Here is an 11,442-nt window from a genome sequence, read left to right as displayed (position 1 = left end):
ATTCCAAGTGAAAAATATTTTTTTTATAATACACTATGGGAGCCACAGCTGATTTGGAACTAAAACCATGTGTACCTTGTTTTCCATAAGGCTGAGTGTAAAGTCTTTCAGAAACAAGTATTTTACATCTATTAACTTTTTTTTGTTTAAGTAAGATATTACACATTACCTCCCTCTGGGATTCTACCCTCATGCTGCAGTGGTAATCCAAAAGCTTTCCTGCCTCTCCTCCCTTTCCTTTCAGGAAACAATCCTCCATTTTCCCTGGATCAAAGCTGGAGATAAATATTTTGTTGTACATTTAGGAAACTTATCAAAGCCTTTTCTCAAGTTCACCTTGTCAGAGACAAAGATGCATCATTCAGTTCCCCCAGCTTCTCTCCAGAGGCATATTTTCCTGCAATGGATTCCAGATCTATAAAGAAATGATGAAATCATTATTATACTGCAGAATACTGCGAGTCTTGACTCAATTTTCCTGTATGAGGTTAATTATTAAATATACCTTATCCACTGAAGGCAGAATCCTCTGCTTGAATCTCACAGGAAAACTTATGAAGAAATAAAAAACCCTGCCTGAATCTTAACTGGCAGGAATTGTAGCTAGTTTTCTCATGAATGGGATGTGGCTGCTATATATATATACTGCTGCATAAAGAGCATGCTCAAAATGGAAAATAAGGTATGAACTGAGTAATTCAGATTTACAGCAAACTAGCATATGAGAAATTGAGAACTTTTCTATCATCTTGTCTGCAAAGGAAGATGGCAAATAACTGGGTCACATTTAAGCTGACAATGAGGAATATATGAATTGGCGAAATGTCTCTTTATATTAAAGCTATTTAAAGAACTTTATTTCGTAGGAGATCCCTTGTGAATTTGGACAGCTGTAAAACAGAGTTGTCCAATTAAACCAGGAATGCCTTCTGAGTTACCATGACACTTTTTAATCTGTGGTACACAGCAGAACATTCAGATTACATGTGGTATACATCACTGTGTGATACAAGCTTAGTTTAATTTTGTTTTCAAATTAAGTGCATGATAAAAATCTTTCATATCTCCCTCTTAGCTGCAATACATATTCCTTTGCCTTCAACCAACAACCAACTGCCAACAACCTTGAAAAATTCTGGGACATTGGTGCAGTTTTTAAAATTAAAAAAGTACAAGTGGTGAGGTTTTCATCTATAGGTGTGTTGTGATATAACAACAAATAGTTTTCTCTCCTGTTTCAAAACAAAACAAAAAACAAAAAACCAATTCCCAAATCCTTACATATCAAGTCTGTGATATAAGGATCCTTTCAAAAGCTGCAGGAATCAACCTACATCAGCTTGAATCAAGCTGATGCTTTCAGTGCCAGGAACAATCTTGATTATTTGGACACCATTGCAATTATCAGTGTAGAAAGCACTCCTGGAAGAAACCAGAATCCTTGCACATTAGCAGCAGGTATGGCCTTTACCAAGAAGGTAATTTTTCTCTTCATGACACTCCCACTTGAAGTGCAAAACAGCTCTAGGCAAGAGCTTAGTTCAGCACTGTTCCTTGTCATTTTCTTTGTATTTGGAGAATAGCAACAACTAAAACCAGATCCTTTAAAAATACACATTTAAAGAAAATAGTTTTCAGGCATTGCTTCTGATTAAGTATTTTCTGCAATATTTGACTGCCCACAAACAGCCATAGTGGCTACTGGAACAAATATCCCAAAGCTTCAGCATTAAATCATGGACTGGTAGGTCCGTGTCACCCACAGAGCCCTGGTTCAAATCCAAGCCTTCTCCAACTATTGTAATGCCATGCTGCTCACATGGCTACCTCCTGTCCTAATTAACCAGGAGTCTCAGCTGAGCTCTCTGCTGGATTTTAATTATAGCATTATTAATTCATGGAGAAAAAATTGACAGATGTTTCAGGTTGGTCGTAGCAAATTAAAAGGCAGGTGCTTGGCATGAAAACTCAGAAATGATTAAACAAATGACTCATGGATGTTTAGGTGTTTCAAAGTGAAGTGAGCAGTGTACATAGTACCATGTAGTGTATTGTAGCGCATGGTGACTTCTCAGATAAAAATAACAATAGCAACAGATTTTGCTCAGTCTAGTTTTTAAAGGTAAAGAAGCTTATAAATCTGTGTTTCTAATTTGGTTTATAGATTTTGCTGGGGTCATTTTACTCCCTTTTCCTCTAAAAAGAACGTCGAGTATTTCCTTAGGTTGTTAGTGATGCCAAGGTAAAGGATGGAACTAGAAGGTTACTCAACAATTACTGTTATTTAAATTGAGCATATAAAAAACATGAAATAACAGACTATACTTCAACTCTTATAAGGGACAACAAATGCCATAATTTTACTAATAACTTCAATTGCTTGACAAAGCAGCTCAGAAAAACGTTAGCTCACGTCAAATAAATGCATTGCGGGAAACCCAGGCATGGCCTGAAAAGCTACGAAGGTCAGTATTTGAAGGAAAGCAAGAAGCAGCCATGATTTTGAGCTACCCCTCAGTTATGCTGTTCCACAGGAGTCTTTATCCAAGTCTCACGTATGGTGGTGGTGTACAGAGGCTCTTAGTTGAACTGGGGAAACAGTTTTTCAGTAGGCAATTGGTTATTAAAGAGAGTCATTTTGATACAGGTTCCCTGTCTCTGTTTTGGCATTTTTCTGCTAGGGAAGGAAATGTTACAGAGTTTGTTTTGTTTGTTTGTTTAAACTGAACACACATACGCAATTTATGGTACAATCTTCTTCAGAATGAGCCATTTTGTGGGTTTTTTTCATGTGTTAGTATCATATCAGAAATGACAAAGAGGTTTGCCCATGTTAGGATTTCCCTAGTGCTTCTGTGTTTTTCTTAACTAAAGGACAGTTCAAAGTACGTTTCTCATACAAGTCGATCCAAAAATGATTCAAAGCCAAAAAATCATTAGGTTTCATTGACAATTGAATGAAACTAGATTTGAATGAAAACAGATTCCCAGGAACAGCTTTGATTTTGAAAAAACAGTATTTGATTATCAGAAGTGTTTTGATGGAAAAAATTCCCAGCAGCTCTAGATTTTACTACACACTAATTGCCTCAGAGCTAGGAAGTTAAAAAAACACCAAACAAACCCTCTTTCCAATAGTGGAGACAAAGCTATGGAAACATACTGAAGACCCATGTGAAAGGCAGTGATTTTCCTGCTGTCAGAGTGAAGGAAATTTTGCCAACTTGTTAAATGGAAAGAATCAGCTCCATACCTGCCAGTTAATAAACAAATAAATGCAGATTTAAAAGCTGTAACTCAATGAAAGCTGAAGAATATCTTTCCCTGTTGCTAAAGGAGGCAAATGCACATCCAGTTTCTCAACCTGAACACAGAAACACAGTCTGCTTGTGTTTGGATTGAGCCCTCTTCTAAGGAAGAAAGTATTCGGATTCCTTTTATTTCCACCACAATTGTGCACGGTTAGGTACTGCCGTGCAGTGCCCATGGCTCTGACCTATGGGGCTGCTGCATGGCTGATGCTAATAGGTTAATACACGTTACCTAAATGGAGATTTATGGCACTGCCACCTCTGTGTCATGTTAAGCTTCAAGTAACGTGGAGCAGGGGAATCACACACATTTCTCATGGAGTTCAGGCTCTTACTTTGCATTGCAGTTCACTTGGTTTTGCAGCATGTATATAAACCAACCAGGTTGTACAGCGACTTGTCATAGAGCCTGAGATCACTGTAATTAAGTTCAGTAAGGAGAGAAACTGCAGAAGGTGTGCGCCCTGTATCAGGGTGGAGCAGGGTAAAGCTATTGCTGGTTGCTCCTCTGAAACTTAAGGTTAAAATGTCTGAATCTCTGTTCAGAACAGCTGTAAACCGCAAAATACACCCACTGCTTTGGCTGCATCTCCACACTGATGTTTTTGGCAAACATTCCTGTGCAGTACATTTTACCCAGGGAGCTGGAGTACTGGCATTTGCAAGACCATGCAGCTACTAGTGATTTAATGCTGTGTGAGACAATTCTCAGTATGTCTAAAAGATACAGTTTATACACAGCAGGAATCCCACTGGTGTTTCTAAAAGCAGAGAATAGTTTTGGATGCGCTGCGTGTGCTCACTCTAACAGACAGCATGTGTCCTGTAGGCAAACTGGAAATTTCAGCTTGTCCGTACTGGGATTTTCACCACAGCTATCGCTGGGTAATGGTACACCAATATCAGCAACACAGGATTTTTTTTTTTACTGAAATATTTAATGCAGTAGAAGAGTATCAAAATTATTTGAACTGTTTGTTCTGAAGACAGCTGTGAGGAAGAGCCTCCAAGAATTGCTTTTTCCACCATGATCAATATGTCAGAGGTCTTCCCATACAAAACCATTACACCAAGTCTGTTGCTTACTAATGTGGTTAGTTCTGAAAAGGAGCAAGAGTTCTTCCATCTTTTCTACATTTTTCCTTCCAATGCCATTCACGTGTGTGCACTCCCTACTTCTGATCTTGTGAGCAGAGAGTCTGCTAAATTGTACACACAGCTCTGCTCGAAAAGACGCATGAAATTCAGAGCTCAACTATACTTTTGACCTCTCAGCTTGGAAGAATCATAATCCTTGGCTGTGCACTGATGCTTTCTGAAAACCACTGCTGAATTTCAGCACGAAGCAGTCTTTGTGGAACCAGGCTAGTAAGCAGCAAACCTAAACTCTGTTCCTGCTCTGTTATGGTCCATGTTTGTTCTGGCTGAACACTGAACAGTCCTTGCAGGGACAGGAAGGAACATAGGTGTTTGCATTGCCTGTAGAAGTAGGTATCAGAGGTTGTAGGGAGAGGCAAAAGGAGCAACTCATTACACATGTGCTGGATGGTGAAAATGCCTGCTCAGGATCACTGGTTTGGACAGGAACTCCCTTCCTGAACAATCCCTGTTACACAAACAGGGAATGCCTAATGGAGTTCACACTGATTTTGGTAGGGACTTTATGTAGCTTAACAGCACATACAATGAAGAAGGAAAATATGCCAACTGCAGAGCAGTAACTGTTTCTGCCTTTTCTGCTTGTCTTGTACAGAAGGACCTGTTTAAGATGGCTGGAACTCTCCCATACATGCTTTCTTCTATGCAAAGCCTAATGCCAGGGGTTATCTATAGTTCGGTGCAGGTTGTTTTCGTCACTAAGGACAATGCTGGGCTCTGGCTGACATCTGACAAATCACTGACTTTTAGCAGTCCTGCTTAAAGGAGCTTTGAGATCCAACAATAAGTAACTGTTATGGTTTAACCCCAGTTGGCAACTAAGTACCACGCAGCCACGTGAACCCTGGGGAACACAAGTGATGCACAAGTGCTCACTACTCGCTGACCAATACCCAGCCCAACCTGAGCAGCGATCAGCACCTCCCAGCCAACTCTCCCCAGTTTCTATGATGCTCTGAGGTACAGAGTATCCCTTTGGCTAGTTCAGGTCAGCTTTCCTGGCTCTGCTCCCTTCCAGCTCCTTGTGCTCTCCTCACTGGCAGAGCATGGGACACTGAAAAGTGCTTGACTCAAAGTAAGTGCTACTTAGCAACCACTAAACCATCAGTGTGTTATCAGCATGATTCTCAGACTGAAGCCAAAACACAGCACTGCACCAGCTACTAGGAAGAAAATTAACTCTATGCCAGCCGAAACCACGACAGTAACTCAACTGTAAATTGCCACACTTCTCAAAGTGAGATTTTGTATCAGAAAATGTTCCTGAATAGTCATAGTGGATATCAATACCTCTCCTTCATCAAATGTAAAGAGGGAGATAAGATGAAGCTGGAGAAAATGCTGTCAATATCAAGCGTGGCAAATAACTTTTCAGTTCATGGTGAGATATCATTTGACAGAGCAGTGTCCTGCAGGTGAGAAACATGAAACTTGTTTCCTGATGTACTACATGTATGCTGTCATGCAGTCACTCACCTTCCTTAGATACTTGTCCTGGGGTAATTCTGCAGAATTCGCCCCAAAACATTTCTCTAACTTCACAGAAGACCCAACATACATTTCTCATTTAATATTTTCTCCTGCTTGTCTCTCATTTTCTTTTGGCCTCTAAAATTGTTACCAGGCCCACTTCTCCTTCCTTTCTTATGAGAGAATTGTTGTCTAAAATGTTTTCCATTCACTTACTCCTGGAGCTGTGTCCACCATAAAGATTTCTTCCATCATGAACTGAAACACAAAGCCACAGAAAGGGCACCGACATCACTGCTCACTTGACCACTTGCTTACAGAGCAGCTACATCCTATATTTGCATTGTTGCTTTGAAAGTGCCTATTCTGCAGTCTTGTCTGCAGGGCAGACCTTTATAGCCTGGCATATCTCCATACAATGGCCCCCCAAACAGCTTTACCTGTATGGATTGGAGATCAGACTATTAACTCTAAAGAGCTCAAACATTCCCACCATACTCACTTATCGTGCACTCTGGTGCTCAAACTCTCAGCAATTATAAATGACAGCATCTATTAATTGTAGCTACTTATATGGTCCCCACTGCTACAGTAACTGAATGCTTTATACTTCTTAAAGCACTTACCTTCTGATTCCATATTGAAGATGTGAAGCAACAATAGAAAGATTAAATGTTAGAGTCATTATGCTCTCTGAAGTCACTCTTTTGATGTGTAGTTCCAGAGACCTGATGCTTGAAGCATGCTCTCAGCTTGACCAAAGACTGGAAAATTTTACTTCTGTACCTGACCACAAAGTCTTTAGTCATGACTGAAGTGAATAGCTTAACCCCTAATTCACACCTGTCTTTAGGAGCAGTAAGATACTCACTAGGTGCTCTGCTGGTGAGGTAAGCAGTACCAGAGGATTCTCATTGGAAATACATAGGATTATGCCTTCTTTCATAGAATTGGCTTCCTAAAGCCATAAAGAAATTATGTGGGGATACTGAGAGTGCCTCCTTAGTGTCCAGCCACTGTGGTGTTTATTTTGCATTCCATTTAATGAGCCTTGCTCTCCTTACACATCGTGTAGTCAGTCTGAGCATTGTCAGGATTCAAACTTCGTTCGATGACTGTAAATCCTTTTTTTTCATCTAGATATAAGGAATTTTCCCAAGGTTACACAAGAGATCTGTGGTAAATTAGGGAATTGAGCCTAAGCCTCTTATATCTTAGGGTACCAGCCTGACTGTTGCTTTCAGAAGAGCTTCACTACATTACACCAGCTAAGTGTCTGGCTCAATCACTATTCTGTGGATTACCAGAGGGCAGATTAACTGGAGTCTATTGAATTTTTAAAACATAAAATAAATACCTGCTATAAGCTCTTAACAGGTTTCTCCTAGCAAGGTTTTGAGGAATTTCCAACACTGTCTTAATTCTGCATCTATATATATGCACAGGAATTGACAGTACATGTACCTACACAGTAGAAGAGCAAAGCCTCATAACATTATTTAAGGTTAATGAAAAGCAAAGTAATTCCTGACATCCCAAATAAATTATGTTTTCCGTTGCTATACCCAAATGCACTGAAATATAGTTAGCATTTCATCTGCTAGGCAAGAATAACCTCAGCCCCTTTCAATTTGGAATTCTCTAAGCACCCATGGACGATAAGATGTTGTGCATTTACCATCAATTTTCTGACTTTGTGGGGAATGAGGGATGAAAGCAAGACAGAGCCTCTCATGCAGTGGCTTGTTACTTACAATTTCTTTACTGTGAGTTCATGCCTACCCCTCAGCTGAGCCAAATCCATACTCAGTTGCATCTGATAATACAACACTCACAGCTCAAGGTCACCAGCTCTAAATTGGTGCTAGCTTTTTAACTGGTCCCACTCGAATGGTAATAAGCTTCAAGTAGTGCTTATTCTTACCTTTGATTCCGTTAACAATGCACCATCATCTTGTGAACAAGGCACTTGAGCTGCAGTTAGACTCTTACTGTTCCTGTTGCTCAAATCAATGGCAGAAAATATGCAATATAGTACAATATTGTCAGCAGACTTCTGAACACAGATGTATGTTTACCTACACACCAGGAAAGTGATCACTGGATTCTCAGCATTTCACATCAGTTCTGGTTTTTCAGTAAATTCTGTGCCAGTGGAATACAAATACAATAAGGGAAATGAATTACACTGCTACTGAAACAGCAACGCAATGGAAATAGGTGCAATGGCATGGGTGGAGTGCACAGCACACTGGCAGGATGCGATCCCGATTCTGCTCCCATGGAAAACAAAATAATCTTTCCTTTGCTCTTCTTTCAATCCTTTTATTTCTGAGGCCTCAATATGGCCAATTAAACCTCTGATCCTTAACCATTGTGTGGCTGGTGTAGACTTCACACACAGTATCACACAGTGAAGCTGCTACAAGTAACATCATAATAACCTGCTGGTATTAATTAACATCTGTTAGAGGGCATTGGTTTCAACGGCTCTCTATTTAACACAGACCAAGACCTTTAAGTCTGCATACTGAAACTATTCTTAAAACTCCAGCTCAATCGCAGAGTGAAAGAGCTAAAGCCTATGAGGAAACAGTAATGACCTTTGCTGGTATACAGTTTGCTTTGCCCAAGGATGTTTAACTTCTTGATTCCATCAGCCACTTTGGACAATTCACAGTTTGGCAAGTTCTTTGTTATTTCCCTTGTTCTTATGAACACTGTTAATATTTAATATTTAGCTATCAGTTATTCCCCTGTATTTTTTTCAGTTCTTTCTATAGTTCTAGTGATTGACTGTAAATTTACATTCCACAGAACGACTGATTTTATATTTTTAGCCAGAAAATCTTAGCTCTTTGCTTTTTGAAAGGAAACTTACTAGGGGTTTCTTTTTGATTAGGACCACGATGTTGTTCATCAAACCTCTTGTCATTCAGTAGTCTAAGTAAATCATTTTTAGTTTAGAATGTAGTGTAAACATTAAGTACTTCATCTAACACAAAATGATTTCTAGTCAATACACATTTCTGTAGCTGTAGGAAGCACTGCTGTACCTCATAGGAGCTACAGTTCAGATGCTCATAATTTCCTACTTTGTGGATGGAAGAGTCTTTGGACTATCTTTATCATGAGAAGTCACGGCTTTCCTGCAGGATGAGGCATCACATGAAATCACAAGATATCTGTGAGCTTGGTAACATGTAAAGCTCTTCAACCTTTAGGTATTACCAATGGTTTTCCAAGTATTTCTTTACACTGCTGGCATCAGAGTAACAACAACAGACACTGACTAGTGAAGAATATTTTAGGCTGATTGGCAAAACATTAGCAGCTATAATCCTACTGAGCAGCACCTCCTCCTTCTCTTTTAATGCATAGGGACTAGCACCAAGTATAGATACATCTGACTCATAATCAGAAATTATATTTAATGCATAAAAATTACTTACCAGGACTCTGTTAGTACAGGCTATAAAACCAGGATAAAGGAGCCAGGACTCTTGGGATCCCGCTTCTGGTTTTAAAGCTGCTTGCTGTGGTCTGACGGAAAGAAAAAATCACTTACCTCTCTATGCTGTAACTTACTCATCTGATAAAAATGAGATAACTTCACTAATGTACCTCACAGGCACTGTGTGAGACTTCAATAATATTTGTGAAACTATACAGTGATGTCTCAGCAAGAAGTGTTCTAACAGAGCACAAATGTCAAAGATTGCTTTCAAATCAGGCTGGTTTGGGAGTGAGCGAAAGCATGTACCAGACTGACATGGATGGCCCTGTAGTTATTTCCACTGTGATGCCTCTCTTATTGTTTCATCTCTTTTATGGCCTATTTTGATGCAATAGCATTGCCTAATACTTTTTTTTTTCCCTTCCAAAATTTCATGTGCCCCCCTTAGCCCTGCTCATATTTTTCCCTTACAAACTGCTCATGAGTTGCTTTGGCAGCTAGACAGTTAAGTGATAATTACTCTTAGAATATGGCTTATGGTTCACTGGGTATCAGCAAACACTGTCAAAGCTGATAACCTTCAGCCGGGAAGGTAACAGGAGTTTCACTCATGCAGTCATTAACCTACGGTACTGCAAGTGTTGCAGGTTTATAGAGTGGAGCTGAGCTAACAGCACACTCAGCTTGGCAGAGAGAGGACAGGCCTCTGCCATGGAACTGTATTCATGAAGGTGACCACTGGCCATGAAATTCAAGTATCCACATAACTGATATCGCACATTGAGGAAAACAATCACCTTTTGAAGCAGGTCAGCATGGAATTGGAAGAGCTGTAGTTATCCAGATACACACACACTGTATCATGATGGGTGAGACATGAGGCTGGGGCAGGAGATGGAAAGATCACTGCTATGATAAAATATAAAGACATGGACAACCATCACTGCCATCTCTTTTTGCACCATCCAGGAGAACTAACTAGACTGACCTCAGAAGTTCATTACCATGCTTGTGCATTGAACTGAAGCCTCTTAAATAAAGAAAAAGGTACTGTTATATCAGGTGCTTTCCTTAAATATCCATTATTTTTCAAAAGGCATTAAGTACCTACTCACCTTCTGCATGTGGCTGAATCTTATTAAAACCCACTGAGTTCAGGCATATGCTTAAATGATTTAGTAACTTAGATTCTTAAATGAAAAAACCCACCTTGTTTGTTCTGCTTCTTTATCTGTATCTCTATGTAAGCTGTATGTGGTAAAAGAACAACCACCCCATAAATAGAAATGGCAAAAGGAACTAAAATTATTCTAGGGTGAACAGATTGATCTAATACTACATTTGTTTAGAACTTTCTGATGATACCAGATGCTGCTGCTGACTAGCAGGTCTATTCCAGGAAGGCACGAATCTGCTATGCAAAAATAAGCGCACAGTTACAGCGACACATCCTTTGACAGACGCCTGCTGGGAGTCAAATCTAGTGGAAGATTTACTTACGTTGCACAGCAGGCCAGGATGCAGGGATAGAAATTCCTGATACTTCTTGAATGTTTGGAATATATTGTGGATTGAACCATCTTGGTTAATAGACATTCAGGAAAGAAATCACCTCCACAGGATTCAGTTGGGTGAACACCTTTAAAGAACACCTTTACTCTTTCTCAGAATTGTGTCAAGTCCTTTTGGCTGCCCTTTCCTCTCTGTCCCTCAGGGTCATTCCCTCTCTGGAGTCCTTGCACAGTTCCTGCTGCAGCCAGTACCTCCTCTGTCAGCACTGCACAGCAGCAACATAGCACTAAAAAGGGCGTGGGCACGCATCTACTGCCACTTGCGGCAGCTATGAATTTTGCCCCATTTATTCTGATTTTTCTTTATACCTACTTGTCTGTCTTTAATACAAAGCAAGTATATGGACAGTGCAGTATTTTCTGCCTGCTTTCACTCCTGGCCAATGTCTTTTAGGTACTATGGAAATGATGATTTTTGCCCCTAGACTTTAGGGAATAAGAACTAATCCAAAGCTATCAAATGCTCAACACTTCT

The 11,442-nt window shown here is 39.9% G+C and overlaps 1 protein-coding gene across 1 annotated transcript in view; it reads right to left on the bottom strand.

Annotated features, from left to right (window-relative positions):
* The window catches only part of TOM1L1 (target of myb1 like 1 membrane trafficking protein), a 53,200-nt gene that overhangs the window by 27,600 nt on the left and 14,158 nt on the right, over positions 1-11,442 (bottom strand). The window contains exon 2 of the mRNA XM_030506119.1: positions 337-415. The gene's annotated coding sequence lies outside the window, so the exon portion shown is untranslated. The remainder of the gene's footprint in view (positions 1-336; positions 416-11,442) is intronic.

Source organism: Strigops habroptila, chromosome 14 (assembly GCF_004027225.2).
Source record: "Strigops habroptila isolate Jane chromosome 14, bStrHab1.2.pri, whole genome shotgun sequence".
Taxonomy (NCBI): domain Eukaryota; kingdom Metazoa; phylum Chordata; class Aves; order Psittaciformes; family Psittacidae; genus Strigops; species Strigops habroptila.
The sequence above is the reverse complement of the archived record's forward strand: the minus strand, read 5'-3'. Positions and strand labels throughout refer to the sequence as shown.